The sequence below is a fragment of the Dipteris shenzhenensis genome, chromosome 4 (assembly GCF_047967505.1).
Source record: "Dipteris shenzhenensis isolate YYH24624 ecotype China chromosome 4, Dip_SZ_1.0, whole genome shotgun sequence".
In the NCBI taxonomy this organism is placed as follows: domain Eukaryota; kingdom Viridiplantae; phylum Streptophyta; class Polypodiopsida; order Gleicheniales; family Dipteridaceae; genus Dipteris; species Dipteris shenzhenensis.
This window is the reverse complement of record NC_141599.1, coordinates 17,684,481-17,699,825: the sequence shown is the minus strand read 5'-3', so window position 1 is coordinate 17,699,825 and position 15,345 is coordinate 17,684,481.

Below are 15,345 nucleotides of genomic sequence, written 5' to 3'. Positions count from 1 at the left end.
CTACAAAAAGATGGGTTCCTATTGATAATTTGAAGTACTTGTTCAATCAAGAACCCACGTTCGTGAAGCATTTAGATCGCTTTTGAGCCCAGCTCACACCCCTAGGAATTAGAGAGGTGGACACTGATGACCTTTTAGCATGTGGAGTCATCAGAAACGCAGGAAATAGGTTCCTATCCTAGGAAATGACCTTTATTTTCCTTCTCTAGGAGAGACGAATGGAAGAGGAGGGCTCGACCTCAAGCCTTGACCTTGGCCCTACCCTTTTCGATCCTCTTATTTCTATAGATGAGCCTAACATCTACAATGAAGAGCCCATAGATGAAGAAACTGAGGGGCGGGAAGTTGCATTGGCCCTGGAAGTGCTCCAATGACCTGAACCCCATTCTTCTTCTCAAGTTCCATCCACCTCGGGCACCACCTTTGTTGACCCCACATTAATGATATGGTTTCTTGCTCCCCTTCTTATTGATGGGGAACAATACCTCTTTCTCCATAACATAGAGGTTATGTTTGGTCTTTCGAAGGATGAAGCTCTTGGTGTCCTGTGTGGATACAAGGTGGAAATGACTATGCAAGAACCTGGGTTTTTGGGAGCAAATGATTCAATAGAAGAGCTTCTTGCTTTAACACTGGCCCAAATCAAAGATGCAGAGACATCAATCTAGTTCGGCCTACCTAATGTTCCAAAAGAAGCCTCCACAACTCACTCCAGATAGCAGGATGCCTCTAGATCCATCCTCATTAACAAAGAGGAAGGGATTGAGCATGACGACTCCATAGTGGTAAGAAACTATGAGCTTTGAATTTCTTCTCTTGGTATACTTTTGTTTTAATGGAATTCTAATGTAATGTTGGACTGTTGTAAGAGGCATTTAAGGTTGACCTATTCTCATCTCAGCAATGCCTTGTTTGTAGTAGCTTCGGCTGAGATCACTCACTTGCACATTACCTTGGCAAAGCAAAAGGGCGCTTTGTGGTTATCCACAAAAAGTTTTCTCCACATGGCACTGATGACCTCCTGAAGTGCAAGGACTTGTCATGAGTGATTGGTCATGCTGACATCAATCGCAATGCTGGCAAGGTCATTTTGGTGAACCGCATGGCTACCCTCAATGCCTTTGGAACCAATTTTCAAGGTATGGCATTGATGGCAGCAGCCATGTCCATGGCTAGCAATGACAATAGCATTGACTCTCTATCGACTAGGTTTAGAGCCAGGAGTGTATTTGGGAATTCAAAGCCCGATGTTCATGGTGTTTTAGAGAAGAGAGAAAGGCTCTAAAGCCTTATTGTATAGAAATTTTATTTTATATGAATACATATATAATTTTTATACAGTGCCCCATTTTGTATTCTTTTACAAAATTTATTTTATACTGTCATTGTATTTTGTAACTTTAATTGTTGTTGGCATTAATATTTTCATTCACTTTTCTATTCAAAAGCATGCTATCAGATAAATATTTGCACTATAATGGTCATTTTTGAGCAATTCAGTAAGAATCTCACCGTGCGGCAGAAGGCAAATGTGTTCGGCATCACACATGGAGCCCAGAAATGCCAAAACCCACTATGGTGCATATGGGGCCTATTTGACCAAGGTGAAAAAACATCATTTGACCACTCAAATTCACACTGAACTTGCATAAACTGATGGAAAGTATCATGTAACATGTATAATAACATGGGAATAGTAATAGAACATAAAAACATATTTTATTCATTGGCCTCAAAGGGTAGAGATTTACAAAATGATTCAAGTTACACCAAATGAACCTAAACAACATCTAGGGCCTAAGGGAGGTATCGGAGCAGATGCGCTTGGCGAGTGCAAGGTCCTTGTCCATCACTGTTACTCTTTCGGCATGGATACTACATAAGTTGTGTCTTCAAAAAGACCTACTGTCATCTGCTCCGTTGCCTCATGAATTGCTCCCATAGTGCTTGAAATGAAACACACATCATTCTTGTATTGCTGTGATATTTCACATACAACATGCTGGAAGGGTGCATGGGGAATGAGATTGTCCACAGTGGTTTGGAGCTTGTAGATCTCCTGAAGTGCCTTCATGCCTAATTTTTTGTGCCTCTTAATCTTTGGGGGACTCTGCACTAACCTCTGGACATGGGTCATGGCGCTTGTCCGCTTTAAACTTCTTTTGCCTCTTCTCCTTTGCAACCACCTCTTCAGAATCCTCTTCCTGTGTCTGGTGGGTCCTTCGAGGTGGCTTGTCATGCCTAGGGGTTTGCTTTGTCCTTGGTCTCTTTTCCTTTTGATGAGGCTCTGAGACAACAGGATGAGGCTCTTGCTCAGCTCGTACTAGAGGCTCCTCATATCTGATAATATTGAGGCACAGAGGGTTGATGGTGCTCTTCCGTGCAGTCTGCTTGGTTGGAGGATTGGGGCCAAGGTTCATTATATCTGCAAGCCCACCAAATACTTCCTCTTGTTGTGGCCCCTGTAATCTCTCCATCTCCTCTCTTTGCCTTTCTTGCTCCCCTTGTTGGTCTAGATGCTCCATGCTAGGACCCCATGGAGGAGGGAGGGGCATTGATCAGGATTGACTGGACTATTTTTCCCCTCTTGGGAGACCTCTCTACTTCCATGGTTGTGTGGAAGGATTGAGAGTGTGAAGATAGTGGGAGAGAGGGAAGGAGTCTCACTTACAGCTTTCTCACATACACAATGGGGGAATACACACAAAGGTGGAGGCTGAAAACAGTTTTCCTCTTCTTAGTTGTGAAAGCCAAAAGAACTCTAGTACAAAGAAATAGAAGAACCCTATATGTGGGTCTCAAACCAAACTCAACTAACTAAGGTGGCGTACTAACTGAGCCACAAACTAGAGTAGATAAGGATAACTGTCATCTAGCTATTATTCATGGGCGGTGTACCAACCGCATCTGCAGCTAACAAGTCGGTGACATAAATGCACAACGGTCACCCTGGCATATCACGAGTGGAGCTCGATATCTCAACACTCCCCCTCGAGCTCAATCCCAATTCTTGCACACCAAGCAAGTCTCTGAACTTGCGCAGCAGCTTCTCTGCACCCAATGCCTTCGTAAATATGTCAGCTACCTGATCCTCTGTGCTGACATAAACTAGATCAATAAGACCTAGTAAAACCTTCTCCCACACATAATGCTAATGCACCTCAATGTGCTTTGTTCTAGCATGATAGACTGGGTTATTTGCCAAGTGTATACTACTCATGTTGTCACAATAAATGACAACTGGCCCATCTATAGACTGATGCATATCATAAAGTAGCTTATGCAACCAAGCTACCTCACATGCAGCCATTGCTACACCCCTGTACTCAGCCTCTGTGCTCGACAAGGCAATTGTAGGCTGTTTCTTGCTGCTCCAAGTGACTGCAGCACTCCCAAAAGAGAACACATATCCACTGGTAGATCGTCTATCAGAAGTACTACCAGCCTAATCAGCATCAGTGTATCCATGCAACTGTATCTGAACCCCAGCCTCATAAAATAGTCCATATTGCAATGTGGACTTCACATACCTGAGTATGCATCTAGCCGCATCCAAATGCGGTTTCCTTGGAGCCTGCATAAACTGACTTACCAATCCAACAGCATAGCTCAAATCTGGCCTCTGGTTATAGTCATATAAATCAAACTTCCTACTATGCGTCTGTACATAGTAGGGTCTTCTAGAAGCTCACCTGCATCTGTGCTCAGCTTCACATTCTACTCCAAAGGAACTGAAATAGGCTTACAACCTGTCATCCCATATTTAGATAGCATGTCCAATCCATACTGCCTCTGCAAGTGCTGTATCCCACTTGGTGATCTAATCACCTCAATGCCCAAGAAATAACGCAGCTCTCCCAAGTCCTTCATCTCAAACTTTTGCTTCAATAGCATTTTCACGTGAAGGATATCTTCATCACTATCACCTGTGATGATCAAATCATCAACATAAATGACAAGTAGCATAATACGTTTCTCTGTTTTTCTCACATAAAGTGAGAAATCTGCCATGGAAATCTGAAAGCCAATAGTGACAAGATACTATCCTATCTTGTCAAACCATGCTCTAGGTGCTTGCTTCAAGCCATACAAGGCTTTCTTCAACTTGCAAACAAACTCGGGATGAACAACATGAACATAACCTGGTGGCTACTCCATAAACACCTCTTCTTGCAAATCACCATGCAAGAAGGCATTCTTTACATCCATCTGATGTAAAGACCATCCCTTTGATGCAGCCATAGCAATGACTGCTCTTACACTTGCCATCCTTGCAACCGGAGTGAATGTTTCTTCATAATCAATGCCATATGTCTGTGCATACCCCTTGACAACTAATCTTGCCTTGTATCTATTCACAGAACCATCTGCATTGTGCTTGACCTTATAAACCCACTTACAGCCAATTGCATTCTTGTCTTTAGGCAAAGGCACCAATTCCCATGTAGCATTTGCTTCCAAGGCATCCATTTCTTCATCCATGGCTTTCTCCCATTTTTCATTTCCCATGGCTTGTACAAAGAAGTGGGTTCTGGTTCCTGTATCACTTTGACCATATAGGCATAGTGAATGGCTGTAAATCCATCATATTTTAGCCTATCCACAAGATACCTAGCTCTAGTAGACCTGCACAAAATAGACTCACTTCCACGTGCTCTCAAAACATCCCTGGTCTTCCTTACTCCAGGTGTAACAACATAAGGAATACCCAACTCATCATCAATGCTCTATTCTGAGCCACTGGATTCACCATCCACATAAGAGTGACATGCATTCACATCAAACATGGGCTGATCTACCTTCTCTTTTTCTTTTCGTGATACCTGCATACCACTATTTGCATTGCTTTGAGGAGATTCTCCTGATCTCAATCTGCCTATCCATGGTGAAGTATGTGAACCACTGCTAGAGGACACTGCAAGTCCACTGATATTTTGTGACTGCTACATTGAATTGTGTGTAGCATTACCATTTTGTGCATCTACATCAATCATCACATTTACTGGTTTATACCAGCTACTCATCTCATCAAAAACAACATCTCTACTCACTGTAAACTTACGAGTAGAAGGGTTATAGCATCTATACCCTTTTTGCTGCAGAGAATAACCAATAAAGATGCACTTCTCAGCTTTTGGATCTGAACTCATCTGGCACATGAACATAGGCAATGCAACCAAAAATTTTCAAATGAGAAATATCTGGTTTCTACCAGTATACATCTCCTCTGGCATCATGCCATGTATTGCTGCAGTGGGAGTCCTATTCATTATGTAAACTGTTGTAGCAACTGCTTCAGCCCAATAATAATCTGGTAGATCTTTCTCATTTAGCATGGCCTTAGATACCTCTCCAATATGCCTGTTTTTCCTTTCTGCAATTCCATTTTGCTGTGGGGTATGACTGCATGAATATTGCTGCTTTATGCCATGCTCCTGCAGGAACCTTGCAAACTCATTTGAGAGGTACTCTCCCCCTCCATCTGACCTTAGGCATTTTATTTGCAGGCCTGTTTCTTTTTCAACCATAGCTTTAAAGGCTTTTAAGTGCCCAAACACTTCACTTTTCTTTTTCATAAAATACACCCAAACTTTTCTACTGAAGTCATCAATAAAAGTGACAAAATAGTGATAGCCTCCAATAGATGCAGCTTTAGTAGTCCACACATCAGAGTGGATTAATTCCAATGGCTTTTTACTCTCTTGAACATGCCTAGGAAATGGTTTCCTTGCCTGTTTTCCAAATTGACAGGCTTCACAAACCTTATGCATTTCTGCAACCTTGAAGTTAGGCAATCCTGCAACAATGTTTTGGGCTTGCATTGATTTAAGTCGCTTTATATTAACATGACCAATGTGTTTGTGCCAGATATCAATATCTGCAACTACACCGATCCCATGTGCAAACATTGCTGCACTCAATTCAGGCATGTCCGCATCCAACGTAAACATCCTGCCCTTCTTCTTTCCTTTTGCTATCAAGTGACTGTTATTTTTCATATCCTCAACAAAACATCCATGAGGATTAAATCTAACCTGCAAGCCCTGCTCAACCATTTGACCAATAGAAACCAGGTTCTTGGTGATGTTTGAGACATGAAATACATTAGACAGGTATTTCTTTTTCCCATCCTGCATAGACAAAGGAATTTTACCAATCTGCACAATAGGATGTGTAGTATCATCACCAGTCTCCACAAATCCTAGTTTTTTCATTTTCCTTGCATCTTGCATCCACTCTGCATGACCTATCATGTGGTTTGACGCACCTGAGTCAACATACCACACATCATTTCGTTCTTCTGCATCTGTCATAGAATTGGTCATGTGCTGCACCATAAATAGATGCTCATTTCTATCATTGCCCTGTCTATTAGAAGATGCATAATTGCCTTGCTGCAATTTTCCATTCATAATGTCATTCTGCTTTTTGTAGCAGTCTTTATCCATATGTCCCATTTTTCCACAGTAGTAGAATTCAACATTGCTGTTTGCATTTTGGCCTCTCTGCCATCCACCACGGCTTCTTTGGCTCCCCCTGCCTCTAGAGTTACCACGTCCTCCTCCATAGGATTGGTTTTCTTGAGTTTGCTGCATATTTTGATTTCTACCACGGCCTCTAGATCGGCCTCCTCTACCTCTGCCTCTACCTCTTCCAGCATTTGAGTAGAAGACAGTTTCTTTTGAAGTTCCTCCTGAAGAAGATGCACCCCCATTTCTCTACTCTTCAGAAATTAGAAGAGCAAACAACTCTTCAAAATTAGGAAATTTTTCACGAACGGCAATGGATGTCCAGAACTATGCATAATCCTTTCCTAGACCATTTAAGGTCACAGAAACTAGATCATCATCTTCCACTGGCGACCCAATGGAAGCAAGTGCATCTGCAATTTTCTTCACCTTCATGTGGTAGTCATTTATGCTTCTCTGCACATTGTGCAACTCCTGTTTGAGCTGCATTTTCCTGGCTTGCGTATTTGTGCTATACATTTTTGCCAAAGTATCCCATGCCTCCTTTGGCGTACTTGCATCTTGAATATGCACAATCATAGAATCCGAAATATTGATAGACAGCCAATACATAACTTTTCTGGCTCTCTCATGCCATCCTTTAAATGCCTGCATTTCCTATTGATTGGGAACATTAGGAAGAAATGGTTCTTCTTCATTTCCTGTAATGAACTCCCAATAGCCTTTTCCCATAAGGAAATTCGTCATTCTAAACTTCCATGCTTGGAAGTTGTTCTTGTCAAGCTTTTCGGTGACAATCTGTGAAAGAGAATCAGATGCCATTACAGAACACTGCAAAATATTCTGTCACTGCGAAAAACACAGCTTTTGCCTCACACGGGCAGATCTGCAAAAATGATGAAAGTGGTATTTGACCATATAGTCACTTCCTAGTGATGATTTTGCATCAACAGGCAACAAGCATGATTCTGCAAGTTCCAATATCTCTGTACACAGGCATATGATGCAATTTCTATGGCAACTTTTCACCGACCAATTGAGCAGTGGTCGCATAGCAAAAACAGGGCCTTTTTTTGAGTGCCTGCGAAGAACTTCCGCCTTCAAAACGGGCCCCAAAATGGCCTCGAATCAGAAAAATAAAGTCACTAAGGGCTTCGCCCTTGACCACAGCATAAATGGCCCTTACCACACCACGAAGGGCATCTCAATCTGAGACAGTGCACTCTTGCACTTCTAACTGTGCTACCTGCAGAGATTTGCTCCCAAACTCAAAATAGAAAAACAACACTGGTCCTCTTACTAGGACACCACGAACTTGGTTTGCTTTCTTGAGCTCCTTACCACGAACAAGGCTCTGATACCATGTGAAGATAGGGGGAGAGAGGGAAGGAGTCTCACTTGTGGCTTTCTCACATACACAATGGGGAAATACACACAAAGGTGGAGGCTGAAAACAGTTTTCCTCTTCTTAGTTGTGAAAGCCAAAAGATCTCTAGTACAAAGAAATAGAAGAAACCTATATGTGGGTCTCAAACCAAACTCAACTAACTAAGGTGGCATACTAACTGAGCCACGAACTAGAGTAGATAAGGATAGCTATCATCCAACTATTATTCGTGGGCGGTGTATCAACCGCATCTGTAGCTAACAAGTCGGTGACATAAATGCACAACGGTCACCCTGGCATATCACGAGTGGAGCTCGATATATCGTGCTCGGATTCCTCATGGTGTTGAGATCCCTGGGATCCCCCATGAGAGTCAGATGGTGGGGACTCGGGTTGCTTGGACTCCTGATGATGTGAACCGCCTTCAGATCCTTACTGATGATCATCGCCCTCTTGGCCAGTAGGGCTTGCAGTGTGTTCAGAGGCCATGGCGTTGTGAGGAGGACAACAAGTAGCGTCTAAATGGCATCCAATGGGTCTAGCAGTTTGTTTGACTCGTGCCATAGAAATGAGGGACTTAGGGTTTTGAAGTGCTTTATATAGTCTTTTTTAAAGCACTTTAGGGTTTTTCTTTTAAATTAGGGTTTTTTGAGTGCACCCCCTCCCCCCCCATCTTTTGTCGCCAGTTTGGTAATACTTAATCTTCACCACCCTCCCTCCCAACCCACTCACCCCTCTGCCCTGCCATGTCGCACATGCAATTCTATATTTTCCAAACAAATTTGTGAATTTTGGAATCTATAATTGACTCAAAATAGTGTTAACTTTATTCATAAAACATTTTACATTTGGGGTTCTCTTAGGACCCAATGCCTCCCCTGTCTGACTCTACATTGCAACCAAATCGCAACCCCTTGGCTCCCTATTGAGGACTTCCAAGCAGCACATTTGCAAAAACAAGCAACACTAGATAGCATTAAACTAACAAGCATGAAATAGCATGTCATTAAGTAGTACTAAGTAGCACATTACTGAACTAATAGGCATAGCAAGCACTAAGTGGGGAAATAACAAGCAACAACAAGGATTAACAGGCACTAAAAGGTACTAATTAGAAGGTTTCTGAACTAACAGGAACTAGCTAGCACTAATAGGCACTAACAAGCAATAAGTGGGGCAATAACAAGAAACACTAGCAAGCAACACTAATAGGCACGAATAGGCACTAACAGGCATTATCAGGCACTAATAGGAAAAAACAAGCAACACTAGATAGCATTAAACCAACAAGCATGAAATAGCATGTCATTAAGCAGTATTAATTAGCAAGTTACTGAACAAACATGCACTAACAACCACTAACAGGTACTAAGGAGCAGTTTACTGAACTAACAAGGCACTAACAAGTATTAACAAGTACTAATTAGCACCAACAAGTATTAACAAGTACTAATTATCAGGTTACTGAACTAACAGGCACTAACAAGCACTAATTAGCACCAACAAGTATTAACAAAAACTAATTAGTAGGTTACTGAACTAGTAGGCACTAACAAGCACTATGTGACAGTAAGTGGAAGTAACATGAAATATGTAGCACAAACAAGCACTACCAAGCACTACCAAGCACCAACAACTTATATGCGGCATTAGCAAGTACGAACAAGCACTAATAACCACTATTAAGCAATAATAGGAACTACAGTGTTGCAATAAACAAGTAGTACTTGAAGCACTAATTAGCAGTATCAAGCACTATGTCATAGTGACTACACTAACCACAACAAGAAATTAGTAGCACTAACAAGCAATGTCTCCTGCTAAGTAGCAGTAACAAGTATGAATATGCCATAACTAGAATACTTAGCAAGTACTCTATCACAATAAGTACCACTAACAAGAAAATGTGGCACTAACAAGTAGTATGTCACATGAAGAGAATGAACAAGCAATATGTAAGTTTAACAAGCAATATATGACACCACCAAGCACTATCAGTAGGGGGGATTTGGATGATAAGGATCTTGATACAACACTCACCTGGGGAATATCAAGAAGATGAATAGGGTGTTTTATATAATACTTTCTCCCTATCTGTTTGCGGCATACATCCTTCTTATTGGGTGACACGCGAGTTTGCATTGACCAACAGGAGAACACCAAGTCCTTCACTTCGTGGGTGATGATGCTACTACGTTCTTGCCATCGACAAGTGGACAAGGGGAGATTTTCATCCTCCTTTAAAAGGAGTCTATATTTGTCTTCATAAAAATTCCTCCTATGAATGTTTAAAACTCTTGAAGTTGCTGAAATGTTTAGATTGGGAGCCCCTTCTGTCCCATCGTTCACTAGCATCATCAAACTAGACCTTTTGAAAAATAGTTCATCTGATGACTTTGGTCGCTTCACCATTTCGAGGGTATTGTGAACACCACATAGGAGAGCTGCATGAACACTAGATTCATCTCTTGTTTCTTGTAGTTGAGCTACTCTTAGGGTAGGATGTGCCTATAATCTATCCAATATGTCTCTCTTTGCTCCACTGTCCATTCTAGCTGTTTGTTGAGAAAAAAACATTGCCACATCGTGACAAGCTTTTTTCCTCTTTCTTTCATTAGAAGTGAGATTGGATTCTTGAAGCCTTGCTTTGTTGCATTGTTCCCTTTTTCTTCTCACTTCATATTCCCTTATAACTGTGCGTTGGTCTCGAGCACAATGGGTGCACGTTAAGGATGCAGGGATGGAGCATCTGCACAAATCATTGTGGCTTCTTGAAATCATGTGTGCCATCCATGTTAAAGTATGCATGAATAGTGCAATACAACAACAACTGAGAAAGAGGATCACTGAACAGATCGTATAACAATATGTTTACAGAGAAATAAAACAACTAAAGAGCATGAGAGAGAGAGAGTGTGTGCAAGCTATGGTTGCTTAAGAGCATCAATCAAGAGACACATGACAGGAACTAAAGCCACAACCATGTTTCTTGTCTTCAGATAGCTGGCTGAGTAGAGAGCATTACCAGAATTGCAGAATCAGCACAAACAATAGTGCGTTTTCCATGAAGGTGAATATTAGACCAACATTGTGGAAGGAATTTCTTGGAACTATTTGAATCGATATCAGAGACCAGCAACAAACTCACCAAAATTGATACACACACACACACATAGCTCAAAGCACCTTCCTCTTGTGCAGGTGAAAGACAAACAAACAGAGCTTGGATGCAAGGAGGGGAATGAGAGAGATAGAGAGAGAGTGACAGAGACAGAGACGAAAAGGAGGTCATGGGGGGCAGAGACATGACATGGAGGTTGTTATAGGTCGTTACAAGAAGACTTGTGGCTGATTTCAATTATGGGCTACGTTTTTAAATTTTCATACATTGTACACTGCAGAGCACTATTAAAGCACCAACATAGCAATGTCCCGAACACCACTTTTTGTACCACCTTATCATGCATCCACCCTATGGTCATATGGATGATATTTTCATGTGGAACACATTGATTCAAAGAGAGCCACGTATGATTGTAGAGTCATGGCTAACTTCACACAAGATAGCCGAGCAAGTGCTTCTGATACCAATCTTCTCTCCTCGCAGTTGGACTATTGTGGGACCGTACGCAAAATCTATGAAATTGATTTTAGGCAATTTAGTATTTTTGCTCTTGATGTAAAATGGTTTAGAACTATTTACAACGGTCCCCATGTGACAGTGAGGAAAGACAGTAGTGGTTTCTTTGCAATAGACTCCACGAGACTTTGGACCAATGAAAGTGATACTTTTGTTCTCCCCGAGCATTGTGAGCAAGTGCATAATAATGATTTAATTAATCAAATATTTAGTCTTTAAAGATCAATTAGTACATGTACTTAAGCATAATATCATATAATGGATGGCATTTGGCACCCATCTTCAATATAGGTGGTTTTTCATCCAGATCGTTCTGATCCAAAATGGTGGTACATGATCCAAGTTGCACCACGAAGTAAGCAATTTTTTGAAGATAGAGATGTGGATATGGAGATGCCACTACCAATGCCGGATCTAATTGATCCAGATGTATCTAGTGAAGAAGATGAAGATCACAATATGAGTCGAGGAAGATGCACATAATGGCATCGTACGGGAGGAAGATGGAGATCACGATATTGAGGAATCAAGAATTATCCGACTTTATTAAAGAACATGATCAATTCTTAGGTGAACATACGATGCCATAGTACGATGATGATATAGGAGATCAACTCGATATTGAGTTGGAGATAGACTTGTTTGGCATGCTAGACTTGGCTCAAGATGAAGCCGTTGATGTAGATGCTATTCATTGATTTTTTTCATCTCAAACTTGGACATGAATATATGAGCTTCAAACTTGATGTACATGCTCCTGTACTTTTATTCTTTCAAAGGATCAAACATGTATGAAAAGCAATTTTTTTTGTCATTGGAAAAAACTATCTTTAAAGGTCCGTATGGGAAAAAATGCTCTTTGTAAAATGTTGCTATATAGGAAAGTGTCTCAGAGTCGCTATATAGCGACCTTTTACAAGTTTGGAAAATGTCACTATATAGCAATACTTTAGCACCCTGTGTGCGCTAAACGTCGATGCTTAGCTGTCAAAATAAGGCCCGTGTGTAGTAGTTCCTCTTTTCTTCTCTCTTTTCCTCTCTTTTCTTCTCTCTTTTCCTCTTCTTATCCTCCACCTCTCTTTTCTTTTGCTCCTTATCCATATTTGGTTCTTTTTTTTCAAATATATTCTAAATGGAACGCCCTCACCACGAGTGTCTTCCCAAAATTCCAACCCAGTTCCCCACGTTGGAGCGATTTGGGACATCCAAACTCTGCTATCACGTGTAGCAGAGAAAATTACACACAATACAGACTAGGTGAAGTATAACATCGAAGTGTGTGCACGTGGGTGGGGCCCTAACCAATCGCACGTGGAGCGGGGAAGACTAAGGAAGGCAAAACAACCTACTAGATCTCCGTAATCTTTGGAGAGATTGCTACAACCGACTATATAGCAAGGATGATACTATAAAGACATAATGGATTGTATAGAGGTCTTCATGGACTGTAATTAGATAATCCATGAAGAGTATGATATATATGAGAAGAAGTAGAAGATGAGGTCCCGAGTCCCATCTAACAGTGAGGAGGAGAAAAGTACCTCGGATAGTAGCGGCAGAGCAATAGACCTCCTCTTCTATTTTGGCTTTTTTGGAGAATGTCTTTTTTGAGTCTCTTTTGGAGATAGATTTTGCTTAACAATACTATTTTCATGATATTTTTTGTATATGAGAACTCTTGTTTAACAATACTATTTTTTTCGATGTTTTTTGTATATGAAAACTCTCTTGGATTCCATTTGTCTTAAGTAAATAATTGTCCTTTCATAATTGTCTTTTCATAATTATCTTTTCATAGTTTTATTAAATTGAAATCAAGTTTGAAGTAATAAATTGTCTTTTCGATTCTTACCCGCTTTTGTGTTTGTTTTTGTTTTCATGTTTGTGTCTGTGTTTGTCCAATCCCCCCAAATTAGACATGGCATCACGTCGCACGTTCGGAGAGTACGAAATCCTCATAGGAGGAGACGTCATGATCTTTACTCTCTAGAGGACTTTGATTCCCCTCAACCAACTCGAGGGGCCTACCCCTGTGACTACCCCTGGGCCAAATCCTCTCGGGCTTAGCATTATGACTACCCCTCAATGAACTCCTTTGCTAGCAGCCCATGGCTTCCTCAGAAGTCCCAATAAGTTTGTCGCATCCATGAGCGATGCGGATGAAGCAAGATTCTTCTCTCTGCTATCCTAGAAGACCTCAAGTATTCCCTCTCCTACACCCCTCGGGGGTAGATCACGGCCATCGATGACTGGACCTACTTGACAGTAGCCGTTCCCTATAGCCCCTTCGACCGAGGGGTCATTACCTAGGCATACCCATCGTAAGTCCAAGAAGATTAGGAAGGGTCGAGGCTACTGTGGTGACTCGAGGGATGTAGACAAGTCAGCACACTCACATCCTTACAGGTCTCCACTTGGTCATCAGACCCAGTACCTATCAGGTCCCTTGCCCTCTCCAGAGGTAGAGGCACCCCAGAGCCCCACTCCCTTTGCTACTCCTTGCTCTTTAAGCACTCGCGGTACCACTCCTCGCTCTAGCTCTGCTATTGCTACTCCCCCACCCGAGGACCTGTACTCTAACCTCACTAGGGTTTAAGAGATCATAGAAAATAAAAAGGGCAAAGAACTGCTAGCCACCATTAGGTAGTTGATGAGCAACCATTAGGCGGTTGATGAGCCACCATTTCAAGAGTGGCATAACAATTGATTGGCGGCACCAGGATGATGAAAAGAAGAAGGAAGTCATCGAGGAATTGAAAATACAATACCCTAATCCCTCCAGGTGAGAGTTCGATGACAATTACATGTGAGAGAGCATGTGTACTATCTTGAAGGATCGCATGTCGGACTTGCGAGAAGCCATCATGGCGAAAAAGCCTAAACCTAGCTAGGCGGCTAAGTGGAAGTTTTTGAAGGAGCTGAGGGACAACCCCCAAAAGTTTGACAATCAGAGGAGGGCTACAAGGAGACGGATGGACACCATAGGTGCCTCGCACCTTGGTAGTGGCAGAATGGCCGCATTCGAGACATGGGTCGTAAGTCTACTTCTTCTCATTTAATTTATTGTTCTATTTGTTTTATTACACATTGCATGTACTTTATCCAACTCTTGTAATTTGGGTCCACAGTAATCTGCGATTGGTCGCCTTCCCACAAACGAAGAGATGAAACACACATTCTGCATAGGAGCGATGCCGTGGTTTTCCAAGATGGAGGTGCAGGGAGTGGTAGTCGATTGGGCTGCGGTGGCTTCTCGCTCAATATAAGTCTACTCCAACTTGTAATCTCACTTTTTAAAATTTTTATTCTTTAAATTCCAATATAATTTCAAATTAAAATGGTTTCACTCTTAGGATGCAAGCTCGAATGTCCCGTTAGCAGAGGTGAGTGATGATGAACAAGGAGGCAGCTCTCAAGGGATTTGTCTGATATGATGTCGACGAGGGCCAGGGATTAGGCAGAGGTCATGAGAGCCAGGGCGACGATGACGACAATGAGTCGAATGAGCAGTAGTAGTAGCAGTTTGTATATACTTCGGCATGTATATGCTTTTATCTGTCGGCTCGTTTCAACAATTTTATATCACCCTTTTTGAAAGGGAAATTTTGTAACAAACAAGGTTGTATATACTTTGACATGTATATGATTTTGTCTGTCAGTCCGTTTGAGCGATTTTGTATCACGTTTTTCACAATGGAAATTTTGTAACAAACAAGGTTTGAGAGTTTTATCTCACCTGTTTGCTTGTAAACATTCTTTTGTAATGTAAAAAAATAAATATTAGTAGGGCAAAATGGGGCCACATCAAGCCCTGTTTTTCCCCACTAATTTTTTTTAAAGTTCTGTTA